A 23371-nucleotide genomic window follows, 5' to 3' on the forward strand; every position below is an offset into this window, starting at 1 on the left:
TTTTTTGTGTTTTCAAGTCTCTTGGTGGTGTGAACATGTCTTTACTGGCTTGTTCACTGTGCGCGCAGCTCATGTGTTCTGGTTCTACATAATTGTTTTCTTGTTTCTACAAGACTGGGGAGGCCTCCACCCCTCTTTTTTTGAGCTGTGCGCACAGGAGCCGTTCTGTCCAACGTGTCCACATGGACATTCCTTTTCTGAATCCTGCTCATACAGGTATTGTACATATGACCAGGTTTTAAATACATCAGATAGGGATTACATTCATTAGTTAGGACTGCTGTGATATGGGTATACCTTGGCGATTGGTACAGCGGCTTAATATACATTTTTTGCAAAAAACGTATTAACCAAATACCCTGTTTTTTCCATCTTTTTACTAGCACTTGCTGTCCACTGTGATTTTTTTGCAACAGAGTGGTTTTGGTTTTACTGTGCTTTTTTTTTTTTTTGTGTTTTCAAGTTAAGTAGCCTGGCAATCACTTGGCAAAATAAACACCTGTAGACAGCCAGTGCCTCTCAGTCTCAGGTTGGACGGCCTAGCTGTCAATGAGTACACTGACGGCTCAGTATTCCCCTGAACCAGACTGGACGACTGAGCTGTCAATGAAAGTATTGACAGCTTCAGCACACCCTTGTAACAGATTGGACGGCTGAGCTGTCAGTAACTGCATGCCAGACACTCTCAGGGGTGGAACCTTGACACACTTATTTTTAACTATCACATATGGATTTTGCATGTGAAGTTACGTGCAAGCGAGATGAACAAGAAAAATCTTTATCGTAGCCAAAAATGTACACAATTTTACATATAAAAAATTATTGCACAAGAATTCTGCAACTTTATTGGAAACTAAATCTTGTCCTTTTCTCTTCAAGGCTTCTCTTGATACCTTTTGTCTTACAGCCTACAGATCTTCACTGCGTCCAGCAGTAGTCCCCCATCATGTTCACATTCCATCTACCTTGGTATCGTCGTTTCATCACCTCGATATCCTGATGAAATCTTTCTTCTTGCTCTTCACCAGCAGCACCAAAGTTTTCAGGAAAGTCGTCCAAATGGGAATGTAAAAAATGTAAAAATTCATCAGACAAACCACAACTTTGAAACGTTTCAACATGTTCTCCACTTATGGACTTAAATTTTGGATCTTTGTTGTTACCTAGAAATTATTTCACAATTTCTTTAAAATAATCCCATTTATTTTCTCAACAGTTTTCATTTTTGTTTAGAACATGTTGTCTTTCATGAGTTTTCGAATATCCAGAACATCAAAAATCATCCACCAAAGGTCACGCAAAGAGGTCAAATTATGGTGCGAGAAAAAGTGACGGTATTTTTTTGACATTTTTATTGAGTTAAGCGATCAAAAGTATATAAACATCATCCCTTACTTTTCAAACAATTTTACCTTTGTATTTATTCTTTCCCTTGAGCCACTCCTTCGGTGTGTCAGATCCAATCAAGGTGTTACAGGCACCAAGATTCATAACATTTCTTATAAGTTTGCAACCTTTGCAGATGACCTCTTATTTTTCATCACTAATCCGATTCGTCTCACTCTCCAGTTTAATGTTGGAATTTAAAAGATATGCATCCTTATCTAACTTTAAAATTAATTTATCTAAATTTGAGGCTTTGAATATTAGTCTCTCATCAAAGATAGTTTCCTCTATAAAATTTATTTATATTTCGCTGGTCATCAAGTTCCCTGAAGTATTAGGGAATCCGAATCAGCTGATAAGATGTAGACAAGTCCTACAACTTAGAAAAGGTGACATCTTTTGGGGTCTTCTTCTGCAGGGCGGCCTGAGCAGATGTCATGATGTCCTGGGTCTGCAGCATGCTCATGTTCCAGGTGGCCTGAGACACAGACACAACATGATTACCTGACTGCGATTACCAAGGAATGGCAGAACAAGACGACTGCTCACCATGTAATTCAGACTCTCCTCCACCGAGTGATCTCGAGCGTACAGTAAGTTCACTTTCGTTCCTTGGACGGCAACAGGGCTTTTGCTGGCAATTTCAGTGGCCAGATCAAAGGCAGCACTAAGGAGGGAGTCCTTATCGGAAACACCCGGCTGGAGGAGAGGAAAAAAGAAGGTCTTATGGGATTAGAAAAACATGGCTTCTTTGATCTCGGTCCTTCTAAGGGAAGTGGGGGCTGGTCTATGTCCCTCTACAGGAAGAAGGGGCATACCTATGTCCTTCTACAGAAAGAAAGAAGAGGAAGATGGAAGAGGAAACGAGCAGAAGAGGAAACGGAGGACCACTATGAGAGAAACATACCTGACTAGTTCGCTGCTCAAGGCTTCATCGGACATCATCTTCCTAGCCGTAAAGACCAGCTCATTCACCAGGCTGTATAAGAAGAAAAGAATCTGGTAATCATTCCGCTCCGCAAATATATGTAGATTATTATCAGCACCCCACACACAGATAAAAGACACTGCTCAGATACTCCTCCAGAAAGGTAGGCATACGGAAATAGGTAGTGGAAAGTGTGGTCTTTGTCTCTCTACAGGAAATGTCAGTGGGGAAGGAAGTTCCAGTTCCTATAGTGCTGGCAGAATATTAATGAATAAAAACTGTCCACTAATAATGAATGGATTGCAAGTTACAGAGCCTTCAGAGATTCAGGACAGTTCCTGGACAGGAAAGAGTATACTGGTATGTGCACCAAAAGTGGTATTAAAGGGGTATTTCCGGGAACTTGCATGTGTAGAATTGTATGATGGGTGATTGAATTAAAATCCTTAGTTGGAATGTAAGAGGACTGTCAGAGGGAACACGAAGAACGGCGATCATGGAATATGCTAGGAAGAGGAGGCCGGATGTTCTATGCCTCCTGGAGACTCATTTTCTACAGGCAAAGGTGGAGGTGTTGAAGAGGAGGTGGATTGGGAGAGCATATCATTCCACGTATTCTTCATATGCTAGAGGGTTCTCTTTATTAATAGGAGCGTTATTCTGCCACCGATATACGTGGATGAGATGTGTCTGAGGGATGTGATCACAAATCGCTATATAAACAATGGCGGACAGCGTTACTCACTAACTGTGCTCCTAGTCCTTATCAGCTGTGCGTGGTGATCCGGAAGGATGATGCAGTGATACATTCAACAGGTTTTATTTACAGTACCTTGGTGAGATGAGGACTGTAGGTTAGAGGTATTACAGGATCACCAGATAGAGATAGTAGAAGCTCCAGGTTAGAGGTAACAAGAGAATCCTTTCTCCAGCTCTGCAGCACATGTGAGATCTAAGATGGCACAGAGTACAAAACAGGAAAAGAAGCAAGAAGATAGGAGGAGCTAAAGACAGTAAGGCATTGTGGGAAAGTTCCATAAGGAATATTACAGTGTGATACAGCAATGGCCAGTAGATGGCAGCAAATTATAACAAATACAATAAATGATAGAACTAGGTATATTACCATTACATAAATGTCCATGTATGACTGAAAGTCTATCAGAATAAACTGAACAGCACACTCCCCGTCTGAAATCCTTGGATTTCACTATACCATAAGTCTCGAATTGGGAGTGTTAACCAGAAGTGCATGGAGGGATACCTCAACCTGTAAGATAAAAACAATGCATGCAATGCAACAATAACATATTGTATAACAAGATAGACAAATGTCTATAACGAGTTCCTGAAGTAATCCAACGGATAACCCATCTTCGGATTGGAGAAGCCGCGCTAGGCCAAACTGTCCCCAACCCATTTGTAATCCAAAGGTTGAAGTTCCTTGTGAAAAAACATTCTGCTGCACATTGCGTATCACAATGAGTTCACTCAGAGCAATGTCTTCTGCAGAGAGAGGCTTATGGCAGATATGCCAACCGTGACAATCAGTGTTACTGTCCTTATTGCGATAGCATTGTACAATGTGTACTAACCTTGCAATGGCACGAACCAGTCTCGTCCATCTTGAGAAGCGATCAAAACGCCGACAGTCCAAGTCAACCTTCTCCTTGAATTTGGTGATGAAGGTGCTGACATCAGGACGGATCTCTGGGTCGACATCTGGATCCTGAAGGCTGAAGCTGTCTTCAACGTCAGTCTCTTCGCACTGTTCATGAAGGAACTCTGGTCCTGTCAACCAAGAGCTTGCGAAGGCACCAATAGACACTGGTCTAGTAGCAAGGTCCGCAGGGTTAAGATGGGATGGGACGTGCTGCCATTGCTGGGGTTTGGAGGATTTCCTGATTCTTTCCACTCGGTTACTGACATAGACGTAGAAGCGTTTCGTCTGGTTGTATATGTAGCCCAGAACTACCTTACTGTCTGTGTAGAATTTTGTGTCATCCACGTGAATAGCTAGTTCACTCTGTATGAAGTCTGCAATCTCTATGGCTAGTACAGCCCCGCAGAGCTCAAGTCTGGGTATGGTGTGCTCGGGTTTAGGAGCCAGTTTAGCCTTTCCAAACAGAAATCCAACATGGGCTTCATTATTAGAGTCTACAACCTTCAAGTAAGCGACAGCGGCAATAGCTTCAGTGGAGGCATCAGCGAATACATGAATCTCTTTCCTTTGACTCGTAGTTAGGGATGCCGGAGTGTAACAACGTGGTATGTGGATCTTATCCAAGGCGCAAAGAGATTCTCTCCACGACTTCCACCTTAGTTGTTTGTCCGCAGGGAGTGGTATATCCCAGTCCTTAATGCACTCTGAGAGTTGTCTCAGCAGGAGCTTGCCTTGTATAGTCAGGGGTGCGACAAACCCAAGTGGATCATATAGACTGTTCACCACTGACAGAACCCCACGCTTAGTAAATGGTTTTTCTGCACCATTAACCTGAAAGCTGAAGGAGTCCTTTAGCAAATTCCACCTCAGGCCTAGGCTTCTCTGTACTGGTAGATTGTCTGAGCCTAGGTTCAAGTCCCTAAATTCTGCGGCATGATCATTAGGGTGAAAGGCCTTCATGACAACAGCACTATTGGAGGCAATTTTATGCAATCTTAAATGAGCTTTAGAAAGCATAACTTGCGTCCGTTTGAGCAGATCTATGGCTTCCTCCGCTGTAGGCAGGGATTTAAGGCCGTCGTCCACGTAGAAGTCCTTTTCAACGAACTGTTGGGCATCCTTCCCGAACTCTGCGGCGCCATCGGAGGCGGTCCTACGTAGGCCGTATGTAGCGACTGCAGGAGAGGGACTGTTTCCGAAAACGTGCACCTTCATGCGGTATTCGATCATTTCCTTGTTGGTGTCGTTGTCTCGGTGCCATAGAAAACGGAGATAATTTCTGTGATCTTGTTGCACGATGAAACAATGGAACATTTGTTCGATGTCAGCGGTAATGGCGACAGGTTCCTTTCTGAATCTCATGAGCACTCCCACCAGGTTATTAGTCAGGTTCGGACCAGTGAGGAGAACGTCATTCAGAGATACGCCGTCATGTTTGGCGCTAGAATCAAACACCACTCTGATTTGTTTCGGCTTTCTTGGGTGATACACTCCAAAGGAAGGTAGATACCAGCATTCTTCATCAGCTTGCAATGGTGGAGCTGGCTCTGCGTGATCATTGCGAAATATCTTGTCCATAAAAGCTATGAAATGTTCCTTCATTTCAGGCTTGTTCTTTAATGTTCTCTGCAGTGAGATGAATCTAGATAAGGCCTGTTCTCTGTTGTTAGGAAGCCTGGTCCTTGAAGCCTTGAAGGGTAAGGGAGCAACCCAGCGGTCAGATTCATTTTTGAAGAATCCACTGTCCATGATTTTAAGAAACTCCTTGTCTTCTATGGATAAGGCGACTTTGTTATCATCTTTTCTTGTGTGAAACACTGTTCTCCCTAAGTCATCACCGTAGGGAGTGGGGATGATGTCAGGCTCCTGGATGCAATCAGAGAACCTTTCTTTCACTTCGTAGTGATGAAGGCATGGCTTAAAGTGAGTTGCGCGACCATTTTGGAGCACATACGTTTTACAGGCGTTGACTTCAGATGCCTTATGACTCCTATCCAGACATACATCGCCCACGATTACCCAGCCTAGGTCGAGTCTTTGGGCGTATGGAGCATCATCTGGGCCGTTGCATTGTTGACGTACCTTGTGGACCTTCAGAATGTCCCTTCCGAGTAGGATTAGAATATCAGCATTCATGTCCAGAGGAGGAATTTCATTAGTCAGGTGCCTCAAGTGGCGATGATGAAGTGCGGCTTCCGGAGTGGGGATCTCCTCCCTGTTATCAGGTATCTGGTCACATTCAATTATGGTTGGCAAGGGTATATGCACGTTTCCCTTGATTGAAGAGACTATGTACCCAGAGGCTCTCCTGCCAGAAGTCTCAATACGACCAGAGCAGGTGTTGAGGGTGTATGGAGTCGTTTGTCCCTTTATGTTGAAGATCTCAAAGAATTTGGGCCTTGCTAGAGATCGGTTACTTTGCTCATCTATTATGGCATACATTTTAGAGGCCTTGTTGGGTTGTCCTTCTGGATAGACCTTAACCAGACATACCTTGGCACAGCATTTAGGAACGATCCCTTCTCCACATACCTCAGTACATGAGGAGGAAACAGCAGTTGCAGTTGGGTCAGGGACTTGTGGCTCCCCGCCATGCTTTTGAGCAGGGTCGGATGCTGCAGAAGGTTCTGAGATGTGTGGAGCTGGCGTGGGATGCATGGCTGTGACGTGTTTATCACTGCTGCATTCAGTGCACTTAATGGCGGCCTTACAGTCCTTAGCGAGGTGGTCTGAGGAGGTGCAACACTTATAACATATCCCAAGCTCCTTTAGGGTATCCTTACGCTCCTGCAAAGTCTTTGCTCTGAATCCACGGCATTCTTTAAGTGGGTGAGGCCTTTTGTGGATAGGGCACATACGGTTACTGTCCATGACTTTAGGAGCAACATTATTTGTCTTAGTGAAGGCAGGTGTAGTAAGTGGAACGTCAGTCTTTCTCACAGATACTGTGTTCCTTGAATCTCTACGTTTGGCAATGTTATCATACCTTGTAGATGATGATGATGCTGGTGGAGTAGGCTCAGTGAAGTCGAAGCTGGGATCATTCTTCTTCCGAGCTTGGTCACTGATGAACCTGGAAAAATATGAAAAGGGGGGAAAGGACACATCATACTGCCTTTTATACCGTGAGCTGTGGTCTGCCCATTTATCCTGCATGCCGTGTGGCAACTTGGACACTATTGGATTAACGCCATAGGTAGCTCAGTCCTGAAAGACGTGGGTCTAATTTTGCCAATGATGGTAGTGATGAGGCTGTGGTGGTGCGGTGCAGTAAATAACGAGGACACCAGGTTTGTAGTCTCTTTACCTCTTTACTGAAGATCTCTGGGTCCTCAGTCCGGAATCCGGATAACCAGGCTGCGCATGTCCGGCCGGCCCAATGGCACCTCCGGAGTTCTCCTAGCAGGTGGAAATCTGTGCCTTCCTTCTAGCGCTAGGTGTTGCGGTCCTTCCCTGCTGTGCTTACAGAAAGTCCCCACAACTGTTGTGTCTGTTTCTTAAGTTCCCTCACAACTCGATTAGATGATGTTCTGCTAATCCTCCGTCCCTCCCTGGTGTTCTGGTTGGGACGGCACCCGTTTGACGGGTAGGCTCGGAGCTCTTCCGGGACCCTAGAGTCGCCCCTCTCCACAAGTTGCCCCCCAAGACTGCATAGGTGATTAAAGTTAGACAGCCCGCCTTAGACTGACTGTCCTGCCGCTGTTTGGAGTATTGCTTGAAGCTGAATGTTATGATACTCCCTCGGCGTTCCGGCCACCGGTAGTGCGCCTCAGTAGGGTGTTGCTTCGGTCTTACAGCACGACCCCTACTGGTATTTCTCCTTTTGCTTGATCTCGTTTCTCACTCAGCACAATCTATCTCGCTTCTAATCCTTCCTTGGGCACCGCCGCTATCCTGAGCAGGCACGGTCCCGTTACGTTCGTTCAAGTTGCCAAGCCTCTGTCAGGATCCCACCCCTGACAGAGACCCTACTGTATCTTCCCCCACAACACCCTCTGCCACAAGGTGTTGCCTGGTTCCAACCCAGTCAGCTTTCTCCTCTAACTTCCTGCCTGACCCCCAGTTTACCCACTATGGTGGGGAGTGGCCTAGTGAATAGAACCCTTAGCTCCCCCGGAGGCCCGACTGTGAAATGTATTGGTGTCTGTGATACCTGATCAGATGAACTCCTTCAGTGCCATCAGACTCACCATAGCTCCCCATATTGGCGGAGCCACGGTACTGCAACGACCAGGACTCTGGGGCGCTGCACTCCCCCCTGGTTAAACACAGTTGTCATGATTCCCAATGGCAGGGAAACATCAGAACACAAAAATAACGGACGAGCTCTGGGTGATGGAATCTCGAGCTGACCGTGAGCTAAATCTACCACACAACTAACAGTAGCCAGGGAGCATACCTACGACTTCCTAGATGCCACGCGCCAGCCGGAGGACTAACTACGCCTGGTAGAGGAAGGAACAGACCTGGCTTACCTCTAGGGAAATACCCCAAAAGATGATAGCAGCCCCCCACAAGTAATAACGGTGAGTTAAGGGGAAAAGACATACACAGTATGAAAGTAGATTTAGCAAAGAGAGGTCCACTTACTAGATAGCAGAAGGATACAAAAGAGGACTTCACGGTCAACTGAAAACCCTTTCAAAAAACCATCCTGAAATTACTTTAAGACTCCTGTGTCAACTCATGACACAGGAGTGGCAATTTCAGCCCGCAAGAGCTTCCAGCTACAGAGAATAACAAAAACTGCAAACTGGACAAAAGATACAAAACAAAAGGACAAAGTCCACTTAGCTGATCAGCAGACTAGTAGCAGGAACATGCAACCGAAGGCTCTGGTTACAATGATGACCGGCAAGGAAATGACTGAAGAGCAAGGCTAAATAGGAAACTCCCAAACACTGATGGGAGCAGGTGAACTGAGACAGCAAAGCACACACAAGTCACCAGTACCACCAGCAACCACCAGGGGAGCCCAAAAAGTGGATTCACAACACACAGTACTCCGGGACTGAGAAGAAAACAACAATACAAGTTAGCAAAAAGACATACAGTTTTGTTGAGTGCAAGAACATTAAGTATACTTAAACAGAGCTTCCCTTTATGGGAGGTGAGGACACTTGAACGTTACAAACATGGTTAAATATCATAGCAACATGCTATAAATAACTTTTCTTACCCAACCGGGTATTCTACTAAGTGCAAATTTGTTGAACAATAATTTAACAATGCCTTTAAGGACATACACTCTGAATCCACTAAAGACCTTCTTATAATCACATTATAAGGCAATTTAACTTTTTTTCATTCTCCTTCTTTAAATCTGCAGGACCGCCTGTCCTAACGGCACCAGACCTACTGCCTCTCCCTTCTATGCAGGACCGCCCCGTTCAGCCCGGGCCTACTGCCTTTTCAACTACTATACACAGTATAGATCATAACATTACTTTCAGTTTAAGAGCACCGAGCCATTTTTACCTGACTCCTCTGAGGACTCAGGGTTCACCTTCTATCCCCACTATCTATCAACATTATCAAAAACAGTTTCTTTTATCGAACATTAAACCTTCTCATTATCTTTCCCACTAACATGCATGCTGGACACCACGTCTACCCCTACGGGCCCACTGCATCCTTCTTCTATCTTTCACTTTTTCTTTTCAGAGAACATCATCAGCATTTCTTTACAATTAACTGGTTGGATACATAAAACCTTCTCATATAAACATTATCATCACTTTCTTTCATCAAACATTATTGCTATCTGTCTTAAAGCAATATCACCATTTACGTGCAACAAATGAACATCCCCTTTAAGAGGGGACCAAGTCTCTATGAGGTAGCGTATCTTCTCAAGCTACCAGTCCATACTCAGCAAAGGTTCCAGTGTGGTATCTTCACAAAGAGTCCTTCTTTAAGTAAAACCAGTAGGGAGCACCTTTAAGAAGGTGCAAACTATTTACAAGCAGTTTGTATCATGCACTGTTCATGATTGCGGCAGTTCTGGAAACTTTGTGCAAAACTTTAGAAAAATCAAACAAAACAATAGGGATCCCGGGTCAACAAGGAATCCCTTTAAAAGTTAACCCTGGACGGGTTCAGCAGCAAAATCAGGAAACAAACAAGCAGTTAAGAACTATGTACATATTCATAATACAGAAACATCTACTCAAACCACTCAGGGGGCAGCACCGGCGGGGGCAACCCCTTTGGGTATTGCAAGCCGCCGGGTACTGCATAAGGGGGTCTGTCGTCCCATCTGGGGGTCTGTGTACCCACAGTCTTCAGTCCTTGAGCAGTAGACGCGCTGGTCACCTGAGGAGGTGCCTGCGTGGCCATGACAGCGGTGGAGGTCATGACGCGGCAAGTCGTGGTCTTCACAACTGTGCCTGTTGGGGTGACCACGGTGGTCTCAGTGGTAATCGTGGGCCGGTCACAAGGGGGCACCCTGGCCACGGGGGTCATGGAACTGTGCCTCTTGTGGACGTTCAGGGCAAACCACCCCTTCTCTCCAAGGTGCCGGGTGTAGATGACATCATCCCCTTTATAAAGATCCCGGCCTGGGTGGCCCTCTCTAAGGTGTGACTCTACATCCCGCCGGTTAACAAAAACTTCGGCATATAGACCCGGCTCCTTTATAAAGCCCCAGCCTCCACGGAGCTTAAAGTCAATGACGGTGCCCTGCCTGCGCGGGGCCTGCTGAGCAGTGGGATCCTTGCGGGCCCGGTCCTTAACCGCCAAGTCTTTTTGATGGTGGGCCTCCAGCCTGGCCTGGTATGTCTTCTCATCCTCTTTCCACTGTTGTTCTAGCTGGACCCGGTATTCCTCCCAGCTTAGGGCCTGTACCATCTCCCCCTCTTGGGTCTTCACCCCGGGGAACCCCATAAGGTTAGAGCCTGGGTTCATCCAGCGACACACTGTGCGCTCTGCATGGACTTCACACAGCAGGGTGGTTGGCGCGATCGGGGCCTTCATGCGGTGTTCCATGCCCGTGGCCTCCTCCCAGGGTAACAGGCGTTGGAGTCTATGGGTCCCAGGGAGAGGGGGTGCCGCAACGGGGCCTACTAGTAAGCCCTCAGCCGGCGGGACGGGGTCGGCGGACTCACCAGCCGATGCAGGGGCCTCCTCTGCGGCAGATTCCTCCGGCGGTGTCGACGAGGATCTCAGCGGCTGCTCCGGTGACGGTACAGGATCCGGCGCCTGAGGACCTTCTTCCGGCGCTGCCTGGTGCGGAGCCTGGGCCTTCATGCTCAGTTGGAGGAGTTGGTCGATCAGGCTCTCCATCTCGACCTGCAGAAGTTCAGTGTTGTCCGCGGAGAACGGGCTGCTGTGCTCATCCGGGTAGTTGGGGGAGACTTCCACTTCAACCCCACTGTCGGGTTCGGAGCTGCTGGTCATAGCGTCCTCCACATGGGTCACTTCCTGGTCTTTTTCCCGCTCTCTCCTTCGTGGGCGGTGTCGTTTTCTCGGTCTCCGCCCTCCATTGAGGATTAGGAGGCGGATCTCTGCTGCTGACGGACACGTCCTCACGGTGCAGAAATATTTAGACTGGGCGGCCATTGTTTTTCGCGCTCTTCAGCTTGCCTACGCCCACTCCACGCCCCTCTTCTTCTCTGGCGCTCTCCTCAGCGCTATAATGGCGGCGGATTTTGGCGGTAAATGGCGCAGTACAGTCTTTGTAATAAAGTACAGTCCAAGCACAACAAATCACAGTTCCAAGGCACACATGACCTGATTCTTCAGGCTTAAGTAGATCCTGTTCGGGGACGCCAAAAATGGAGCGCCCCCACTGCCGCAGGGCTGAGGGGTACCCGGTACCGGGCTTCTGAGTCTCTGCTCTGGGGTTGTCACGGTGGCTAGACCCGGTCCGTGACCCTGCTGAGGGGCGTCCAGTGAAAGGTGGTGGATCAATATGATAAATGATGGTAGTGATGAGGCTGTGGTGGTGCGGTGCAGTAAATAACGAGGACACCAGGTTTGTAGTCTCTTTACCTCTTTACTGAAGATCTCTGGGTCCTCAGTCCGGAATCCGGATAACCAGGCTGCGCAAGTCCGGCCGGCCCAATGGCACCTCCGGACTTCTCCTAGCAGGTGGAAATCTGTGCCTTCCTTCTAGCGCTAGGTGTTGCGGTCCTTCCCTGCTGTGCTTACAGAAAGTCCCCACAACTGTTGTGTCTGTTTCTTAAGTTCCCTCACAACTCGATTAGATGATGTTCTGCTAATCCTCCGTCCCTCCCTGGTGTTCTGGTTGGGACGGCACCCGTTTGACGGGTAGGCTCGGAGCTCTTCCGGGACCCTAGAGTCGCCCCTCTCCACAAGTTGCCCCCCAAGACTGCATAGGTGATTAAAGTTAGACAGCCCGCCTTAGACTGACTGTCCTGCCGCTGTTTGGAGTATTGCTTGAAGCTGAATGTTATGATACTCCCTCGGCGTTCCGGCCACCGGTAGTGCGCCTCAGTAGGGTGTTGCTTCGGTCTTACAGCACGACCCCTACTGGTATTTCTCCTTTTGCTTGATCTCGTTTCTCACTCAGCACAATCTATCTCGCTTCTAATCCTTCCTTGGGCACCGCCGCTATCCTGAGCAGGCACGGTCCCGTTACGTTCGTTCAAGTTGCCAAGCCTCTGTCAGGATCCCACCCCTGACAGAGACCCTACTGTATCTTCCCCCACAACACCCTCTGCCACAAGGTGTTGCCTGGTTCCAACCCAGTCAGCTTTCTCCTCTAACTTCCTGCCTGACCCCCAGTTTACCCACTATGGTGGGGAGTGGCCTAGTGAATAGAACCCTTAGCTCCCCCCGGAGGCCCGACTGTGAAATGTATTGGTGTCTGTGATACCTGATCAGATGAACTCCTTCAGTGCCATCAGACTCACCATAGCTCCCCATATTGGCGGAGCCACGGTACTTCAACGACCAGGACTCTGGGGCGCTGCACTCATATAACCGCCATACAGGGGGAAAAAGTTATGTGAGGTTATGGAATTATTTAAGCGAGGTACGGGATTTCCATTACTGATCATTGGTGATTTCAATAATGTTATAGATGAGGGGTGGGATAGACATAAACAGAGAGCAGGTAAAAGTACTAGGAAATTGACGGCATTAGGGAATTATATTAAAGAGATTGGAATGAAGGACCTGTGGAGAGTGAGAAATGAGAATGCGGTGTGCTACTCTTGTTATTCTGCGACGCATGGGTCTCTCTCACGAATAGATATGGCACTGGGAAATGAGCGAATGACACAACTGGTCTGTGGAGTGGAATACCTCCCAAGGGTGATTTCGGACCATAAGCCCCATAGAATTGTCTATTAGACGGATAGGGGGGAATATTGGGAAGGGAGTTGGGTGGAAGTTGGACCCGGTATGGCTGGGATATATCAATATGAATTCTATAAAGGAAGAATTTGAGGAGTATTGGCAGATTAATGAAGGGAGTACTGATAGTCGGGTGGTGTGGGACGCTATGAAAGCGGTCCTAAGTGGTCTCTTGTTTCGAGAGATTTCCAGGTGTAGGCCGAAATCTAAGCTAGAAGATAGGGCAATAATAAAAACCTTGGAGAGGGATATGGTATGAGACCCATCAGCAGAAAATCAGAGTGGGTTAAGGGGTGCACAGGAAGAGGTTAATAAGGTGTATTTGAGGAAAGCGGAGAGGAGGAGGGCCTTTCAGAAAACGCAATTTTATGATGAAGGTGAAAAAGTGGGGCATCTGTTGTCAGTGGTGGTGGCGGAGCAGAGGGAATCGTCTTATTTATATAAATTGAAGACTGATGAGGGAAGGGAGGTGGGAGACACAGAGAGTATTTTGGGGGAATTTAGACGGTTCTATAATCAGTTATATTCTTTGGGATCGGGGGACTCATTGGGAGACATAGAGGGTTTTCTTCAGGAAGCAGGGCTCCTGAGTATTAAAGACAGTGATAGGGGGAGACTGGAGGTGCCCATAACAAAAGAAGAGATTGAAATGGCTATTAGATCTATGGATAATAATAGGGCCCCGGGGGCAGATGGTAGCCCGAGTGAAATGTACAAACAATTAATTGAGATGGTAACACCCAGATTGCAAAAGGTTTTTGAAGAGGTTCTTCGGGAGGGGGAATTACCGGCGTCCGTGAGGGAGGCGGTGGTGGTGGTCATTCCGAAAGAGGGAATAGATCCGGGGTTGGCGAAATCTTATAGACCCATCTCGTTGCTGACGGTAGATGTAAAGATTTTGGCTAAAATTTTGGCTAGCCGTTTGGCGAGTGTGGTTCAGGATCTTGTTCATTCTCACCAATCCGGATTTATGTCAAATAAGTCTACGGCAATTAATTTGCGTAGACTCTTTCTGAATTTGCAGCTGCCGTCGGACAACAGGGGCAGTAGGGTTGTGGCATCATTGTGTGCGCGTAAAGCGTTTGATAGTGTTGAGTGGCAGTATCTTTGGAGGGTGTTGGAACGCTTTGGTTTTGGGCCGACCTTTATTTCATGGATACGGTTGCTATATACTTCCCCAACCGCTAGAGTCAGAGTTAACGGGCAAATGTCTGGCAGTTTTGCGCTTCATAGGAGGACTAGGCAGGGGTGTCCACTGTCCCCGCTGCTTTTTGCTTTGGCAGTGGAGCCTTTGGCAGAGACAATTAGGAGGGCGGCTTCGGTTAAAGGGTTCAGATATGGCGTGGTAGAAGAAAATTATCCCTGTATGCAGATGATGTGTTGCTTTTTTTGGAGGACTCCGGAGAGTCGTTATTGAGAGCAATGGATATTATTAAAACATTTGGGTCTATATCGGGATTAAACATTAACTGGGAAAAATCCACTGTCATGGCTGTAGATGATTGTGTTGTTGATTTGCCAGTATCGGGGGAGGGTAGTAGGTTGGCAGTGGTGCGACAGTTTAAATACCTGGGCATTCAGGTGGCACTTTTGATTTTGCACTATGCAGATTTGAATCTGATTCTACTGCTGAGTAAATTTAGGAGTAAAGAAGGGGCGTGGTGTAAACTGTATCTTTCAGTAGTGGGAAGAATTAATTTGCTTAAGATGATTTTGATGCCCCAACTGCTGTACGTCTTGCACAATGCCCCTATATGGTTCCCTAGGCGGTGGTTTCGTACTATTGACTCTATATTTAGGGATTTTGTGTGGGGAAAAAAGCAGCCGAGGATCAGACTTGAGATATTGCAGAGGCCCAAGGATGGAGGGGACTGGCGCTTCCGAACCCTTGGATTTATTACTTAGCTGCTCAGGGCCAACAGATGAGGGGGTGGAGGGAAGTGTCTGGGGCAGGGTCAGTTTAAAGGGTCTTGGTCCAGGTGATGGGGAGGAATCCCTTGGTTCACGGCTTGGAGGCAGGAAGTTTCAGGAAGATGGGTTTGGTGTATCCCACTTTAGCGCTGATACATAAAGTCTGGGAGGCAATTAAAAAGATGAGGGGTTTGGAGCACTTGACAAATTTTTCCCAGATATGGCAAAACGAGACTCTACCGGAATTTGTTAAAATGGGAGAATTTAAAAATTGGATGAGACTGGGAATACAGTATATGGTTCAGGTGCCGGACGCACAGGGACTGGTGCCCTTTGGAAAGTTGCAGGAGGATTATGGGCTACCGGAGGTCTGCAGATTTCAATATGGGCAGTTTTGGCATGCTTATGTTACGCAGAGCAAGATGATGAATATGGAGATTCACAAGGATATATTGATTGATTATGTCTCCGCAGAGGGGGGAACAAAAGGGGTAGTGTCGGGCATTTATAAGGATCTAATGCATGCTTTTTTAAATAATTATCCTATTGGAGCAAAGGGGAAATGGGAGGAGGAGTTGGGAAGGATAGAGGAAGATAAATGGGAAGTGATTATGGAATATATACCCCAACTATTACTGAGTGAATTGGGCAGACTCTCGCAGATATACTGTATGTACTCCATAGAGTATATAGGACTCCTGAACGGCTGCATAGAGCGGGTCTTAGACAGACTTCTGAGTGTCCTCGGTGCCGGGTGGAGGGGGCTGGAATTCTCCATCTGTTATGACAGTGTCCGAGTCTGTACCCATATTGGACAGCGGTGCTTAATGCCATTGGGGGAGCGAATGGTTGTAGGATTGAGAGGGATCCTGTGGTCTGTATTCTGGGATATGTGGAGGAAGTCCAGGTACATAATAAATATAAGGTGGCAATAGCTAGATTATTATATATTGCGCGGAAACTAATCGCCAGATACTGGATAAATGAAGATCCGCCGACTTTGAGGGAATTTTTCAGAAAGTCTGACTCTATTGTGAATATGGAAAAAAACATTTATGTTAAGAGAAAAGGCATAAGAACATTTGAGACACTATGGACACCTTGGGTGGAGAGAAGATGACCCTGAACGTAGGTTATACAAAGCATAATTTGCTGCTCTTGTATGTAAAGGTACCTTCACATTAAGCGACGCTGCAGCGATAGCGACAACGATGCCGATCGCTGCAGCGTCGCTGTTTGATCGCTGGAGAGCTGTCACACAGACCGCTCTCCAGCGACCAACGATGCCGAGGTCCCCGGGTAACCAGGGTAAACATCGGGTTGCTAAGCGCAGGGCCGCGCTTAGTAACCCGATGTTTACCCTGGTTACCATCGTAAAAGTAAAAAAAAACAAACAGTACATACTTACCTGCGCGTCCCCCAGCGTCCGCTTCCCTGCACTGTGTGAGCGCCGGCCCTAACAGCAGAGCGGTGACGTCACCGCTGTGCTTTTACTTTCACTTTAGGGCCGGCGCTCAGTCAGAGCAGGAAGCGGACGGCAGGGGACACGCAGGTGAGTATGTACTGTTTGTTTTTTTTACTTTTACGCTGGTAACCAGGGTAAACATCGGGTTACTAAGCGCGGCCCTGCGCTTAGTAACCCGATATTTACCCTGGTTACCAGCGTAAAACATCGCTGGTATCGTTGCTTTTGGTGTCAAACCTGACGATAAAAGCCGGTCTGACGACCAAATAAAGTTCTGAACTTTATTCAACGACCAGCGATATCACAGCAGGATCCTGATCGCTGCTGCGTGTCAAACTAAACGATATCGCTAGCCAGGACGCTGCAACGTCACGGATCGCTAGCGATATCGTTTAGTGTGAAGGTACCTTTATGAGGGAAGGGGAAGGGAGGGAGGAAATTTCTGAAACTAATGAGCATTGTTAATGTTGTTCTCATTGCGATTTTTGTTTTATTGCTTTGTACCTTGAATTTGGTTAAATAAAAATGTATCTGATTTAAAAAAAAAAAGGAGGTACCGTATTTTTCGGACTACAAGACGCACTTTTTCCCCCCAAAAAAAGGGGGGAAAATGGGGGGTGCGTCTAATAGTCGCAATGCAGGCTTACCGTGGCGGCAGAGGTACGGTGGCAGAGGTGTGGTGGCAGAGGTGCGGCGGCAGACGTGCGGGGATGAGGAGGCGCAGTGAGCGGGGTCCCTTTCCCCGGTGAGGTGATGCAGCAGCCCGGTAAGCAGCAGAGCCGGGTGAATACTGTTGTTAGCGGTGGTGGCGGCCATCTTCCCGAGGCCGCGGGTGTGCAGATGGAGCGCTCTGCTTCCCGGGGCTTCAGGAAAATGGCCGCGGGATGCCGCGCGTGCGCAGATGGGGATCGCGGTGGCCATTTTCCTGAAGTTCATGGCTTATATGGAAATACGGTATTTCCATCTAAACTGACTGATGTGATTCCTGCCTTGTGGTCCTACACATGGAGAATAGGCAGCATGCGCCACTATCTCCATTTAATTGTATACATGAGCACTCGCGGGCAGGGTCCTCTCTCCTCCTATACCAGCTGTGACTTGTATTGTTCAAGATTATTGTACTTATTATTATTATGTATACCCCTCCTCACATGTAAAGCGACATGGAATAAATGGCGCTATAATAATAAATAATAATAATAATACATTGTTGAGATTAACTTCCCTATGACTAGCCCACTTTCGATCCCAATTAGTGATTAGCGAACGTGCTCGAATATTGTGTTATCCGAGTACCGTCGGCGTGCTTGAATAATGTGTTCGAGTCCCTGCGGCTGCATGTCTTGTGGCTGTTTGACAGCAAATGTCCAGGCTTGTTTATTAAGACTGCATAAACCGCTCAGGAAACTAAACAACAAAACAGTCTTATCCGGCACATAGTGAAACCACAAAGTAAAAAGTCCATACCATATTGCGGGTTCACCCGATCAGGTTAGTGTCCGGTTCTTAAGGCCTTAGCACAGACCATCACACAAGAGATCCACACATCTCCGGACCCAAACACTAAATGAGACAATAGAACAAATAGAGGAGAAAATCCAGCTTCCAAAAATATCAAAATTTATTAAAAATAAAATCCAAAGTCCAAAAACATGGTTCACAGGAGAAGAAATAGCAGCAAGCTACATGTTTCGAACAATAAGTTCTTTTTCAAAGCTGCTCACCATGCACCAGAGTGAGGTTTAAATAGCAGCTGTGAAAATCACAGAAAATCACTCCACCACCTGATGCAGCAGTGATTATATACAATAAAAACGCAAAAATATCACAAAAAACATCACAAAAAAACAAAGAAATATATAATATACATATGTGAAATATATATAGTACAACTAGACAATGTGAATCTCTCAGTAATGAAACATGATTTCCTTGCGAGCATTTAAGCCCATGGGATGGCAAGTGTTAAGGTAAAACATCCAATAAGCTTCACGCGTCATAAGACGTCTCTTCAAGTCTCCTCCTCTGGCTGTCACTCCAAGCCTCTCAATGCCGACAACCCGAAGGAATACAGTATTTCTTTGATGACTGGTGATAAAATGCTTAGAGGCATGAGACACAGAACGATTATTATTAGTGGACACAACAATATCAGTTATATGTTCAGAGATACGCGTCTTTAACATGCGAGTGGTACAACCTATGTAACTTAATTTGCATTTCATGCATGTTATCATATAAACCACATTCTTACTATTGCAGTTAATAAATTGCTGGATTTTATGTTCTTGTTTATCACTGCTATCAGTAAAAGAATGCGTGACAACGGAATGGGCACATGTGCGACATTTAGAAGCACCACAGTGATAAAAACCTATATGGTGTAACCATGTATGGGAGACTTTACTAGATTTAAATAGGCTGGGTGAGAGAATGTCAGACAAAGTGGTAGCCTTTTTTGCAATCACCTGACAGCCTGAAGATAGAATTTCAGAAAGAATCTCGTCCTCATATAAAATAGGAATGTTTTTCAAGATAAGAGATTTAATATCGTTGTATTGAGGACTATATTTGATAGAGCAAAAGGTTTTTTGATTTTGATACACTTTTTTCTCCTTATTTTTTGATACCAGCATATCGCTGCGTTTTTTTTTGTTGTACTACATTTTTAGCTCTATCAAGAGACCAATTAGAATAGCCTCTTTTTTCTAATTTTTTACAACACAGATCGGTCTCTTGCTTTAAAATACTGGCATCATTACAATTCCTGGTTATTCTGGTAAGCTCGCCCACTGGTATGGATTTTATTGTATGTCACTTGTCTCCATTTTATCTGCCAAACCACGCCCATGGGGTGGGGATATGTGATAAGCCACTCCCACCCATCTCTTTGACTGCTCATGAAACTTAGCCCTGGTACTCCCTATTAACTCTCTCGCACTGTAAGTGATGGAGAATGCTTTCCAAGGTTTACGTTACCAAAGTTTCCAACCTCAATGATAAATATCTCCCCTCAAGGACCTGTCCGGCAGCCATATTACATACCCCCCCGCCCAAAGCTGGGGGGGTTTGGCACCTTCTCCATCATCTAATAGTGGACTCTCGACAAAGCTTCAGCATTGCCATGAGGTTTCCCATGTCTATGCTCTACATGGAAACTAATGTCCTGAATTGAGACCACCTGAGCAGGGCATGGTCTGAAACTAGCCTGAATTTCTTGCCTAAGACATAGTACCTTAGAGTGTCCAACGCCCACCTGATAGCCAAACATTCCTTCACCACTATGGAGTAATTCTCGCAGGATGACAACTTCCTACATCTGAAGCATCTGTCTGGATCACAAACTCCTTAGAGAAATCCGGTGCCACCAACACTGGCTGTTTACACAGGGCTAGCTTCAGTTCCTTGAACGCCGTATCAGCTTCTGGTGACCACTTAGCCATAGCTGACTTTGTCCCTTTAAGGAGGTCTTTCAGAGGGGCGGAGTTAGGGAATAAACCGGCGATAATAGCCCACGATGCCTAGGAGCTCTCTGACCTGCTTCTTTGAGAGGGGTTGTGGCCAATTGTGGATAGTATCAACTTTATTTTTTGAGGGCTTTATTTCACCTCTGCCTACGACATAGCCCAAATATTTAGCTTCCTCCATTTCCATAGCACATTTCTTCTGGTTTATAGAAAACCCTACCTTCCGTAGAGCATCAAGTGTCGCCTGGACTTAGCTCAGATGGCTTCCCTAATCCTCGGTGTAGATCACAATGTCATCCAGGTAGGCCGCTGTGCAACTCTAGTGGGGAGTTAAGATTCGATCCATGGCTCTCTGAAAGGTTCCTGGCGCTCCTTGTATTCCAAACAGCATCATTTTGTACTTGAAGCATTCATCTGGCTTTGAGAAGACAGTCTTCTCTTCGACGTCTTGGGACACGGGAATTTGCCTATACCCTTTTGTGAGGTCAAGGGTGGTAATGTACTGGGCAGGCCCTGGCCTTTCAATCAATTCATCGACACGATGCATTGGATATATATCAAACTTAGAGACCTCAGTCAACTTCCTATAATGACTGCCATTCTCCATCTGGTTTGGGCACTAAGACTATGGGACTGGACCAGCCATTCTTGGACTCTTCAATGACTCCCAGGCTCAGCATCCGCTTCATCTTTTTTTAGATCACCTTTTGGCGAGCTTCGAGAATCAGATACGGTTTCAAGTTTACCCGGACAAGAGGCTCCATAAGAATTTCATGCTCTAAGATCTAAATACAACCCAGTAGTTCTGAGAATAGGTCCCTGTTCCATAGAAGCAACTCTCAGCACTGTTGCTTTTGGGCACGTGACAGCGACTCTGCCACCTTGACCTCAGGAAAATGGTTTCATTAAAATATCCAAGCTGGTTTACTAAGACTGCATAAACGTTTAGGAAACCAAATAAAAAAAACAACCTTTTCTGGCACAAAGTAAAAACACAACGTAAATAGTCCTTACAGGATTGAGGGTTTGCCCTCTCAGGATAGTGTCCAGTTCTTAAAACCTTAGCACAGACAAACACACAGGAGATCCACACATATCTAGACCCAGACACTGAATGAGACACTTGGTCTTCATTTTATCTGCCAAACTACACCCCTGGGGTGGGGATATGTGTGCAGCCTCTCCCACCCATCTCTTTGACTGCTTGCAAAACTCAGCCCTGATATGCCCCATTAATTCTCTCAGCGCTATAAATGCTGGAGCATGCTTTCGCAGGCTCACATCACCGAAGCTACCCACCTCGATGATACATATCTCCCCTCAAGGACCTGTCCGGCGGCCATCTTATAATATATATTTTTATTTAGCTTTATGAGTACTTGATTTCTAAGGGACCATTTTGGGGTAGATGTGTCTCTACGATCACTTTTTATTTAAATTTTTGGAGGGGAACTAAATAAGCAAAACAGTAATTCTGGCAATGATTTTAATTTTATTTCAGATTTTTACTGCATAGAATAAATAATGTAATACGTTTTATAATTCGGATCATCCCTGATAAAAATTATACCAATCATCTGCACTCTTTATCTAGTGTTTTTTTTATTATTCAGAATTTTTTTTTTTTTTTACTTTTATTAGTCCTACTAGGGAAACCAAACGGGCAATTGTCCCTTCTGTAATACACAGTCATGTATTCTGCAGATAGCTTTGCTGCGCCCCCTAGTGGCAAGCACAGGCATGTTCTGTGTTCAGTATGGAGGTATACAGTACTTACTTACATCACTAATCCACATATAATAGGCATATAGAGGAAAAGGATGGGTCTTTCCCATTATTTGGCCTTTGTATTATGGCTGTGTGCAAGAGGCTTAACGTGAAATCATTGAATAGAGGAAATATGATCATGTCCTGCTGTATTGGGCGATAACGAGTGTTACATACCTTCTGCTCCCAATGATTTTCGGCAGGCGCTGGAGGGTTCCCACATCCGTTGCCACAGCCATATCCACCTCCTGCAAGAAGAGACGGTTATATAGAAGGAGGGGGCTGGAGGGGCTCCATTTATTTCTAAAGAGACTTGGAGAAAATGCCAGCAATAAAGAAAAGTAAAAGGGGAGCAGTGACCCCACGCCGCAGAGACTGAGGGGGCTTAAGACATCAGTACTAGAGGGGGCCCAGTTACACATTGGTGCCCAAATATGGCCAAAGCAAGAGACCCTAATAAGTCACTTACGTTATAGAGAACAAGGGACCACCAGAAAGAATCGCGACCGCTCTACAGACGTCTCACCTTAACTTGAAAATAGGCGTCCTGGGAACAGTAGCGAATGTCACAGGCAGTGACGAGATCCACACCTGATGGAACACACAGCATTACAGGAATGTATAACTTCCCACTGAGAATAAATAGACAAAATTACCCTGGTGTTCTCTCACCTACTCCAAGACAACCATTGTGGACTGCTGCAATCACAGGCTTCGTGCACTGAGGGTAAAAATACAATGTCATCAAAGAGGCCAAACCCATGACTATCCACAGGATGAGTATGGTATATTCATCATCATCAATTCTCATTTAATAACTATCCCCATCCAATATCCATCTTCATTATTCTCCATCAATATTTATTGTATATCCATCCTCCATCCCCATCCTTTTACCTATATTCATACATCTTTCCCCCTCAACCTTCCTCAATCTCCATCCATATCCATCACAAACCATTCTCCATACCCATACCTAAATCCATTCTCCATTCATATTTACCCTCCATATCATCCCCCATCCATATCCATATTTATCCTCTATATCTATTTCCATCACCCTTATCTATCCATATCCATCTCTCATACCCTTCCTCCATCCCAATCCATATCCATTCTCCACATCCATATTCTTCCTGCATATCCATACTTCATCCATATCCATCCATAGCTATCCTCCATCCTCATCCATACCCATTCCCCATCTCTATCCAATCCCCATCCATATCCATCTCCTTCATGCATCCTCCATATTTATCCTCATCCATATCCATCCCCATCCTCCATTCACATTCATCCAAATTTTCATATTTTCATCCATACTTTCATATCCATCAACCATATCCATCCATATCCATCCTCTTTCCCCCTCATTCATACATTATCCTCCGTATTCATCATCCATATCAATCACCATCCATCTGACATATATTGAACTATATCCATCCATATTTATCTTTCAT

At 45.9% G+C, this 23371-nt stretch overlaps 1 pseudogene across 1 annotated transcript; it reads right to left on the reverse strand.

Moving 5' to 3' along the window:
* Positions 1-1313: 1313 nt before the first annotated feature.
* On the reverse strand, positions 1314-22687 carry LOC143805979 (delta(3,5)-Delta(2,4)-dienoyl-CoA isomerase, mitochondrial-like; annotated as a pseudogene). Its single transcript, XR_013221364.1, has 6 exons — positions 22581-22687; positions 22435-22499; positions 22086-22156; positions 2294-2365; positions 1936-2085; positions 1314-1864 (listed from the first exon to the last, which is right to left on the reverse strand). The product of XR_013221364.1 is annotated as a delta(3,5)-Delta(2,4)-dienoyl-CoA isomerase, mitochondrial-like (transcript).
* Between the last annotated feature and the right edge of the window lie 684 nt (positions 22688-23371).

This window comes from Ranitomeya variabilis, chromosome 2 (assembly GCF_051348905.1).
Source record: "Ranitomeya variabilis isolate aRanVar5 chromosome 2, aRanVar5.hap1, whole genome shotgun sequence".
Lineage (NCBI taxonomy): Eukaryota > Metazoa > Chordata > Amphibia > Anura > Dendrobatidae > Ranitomeya > Ranitomeya variabilis.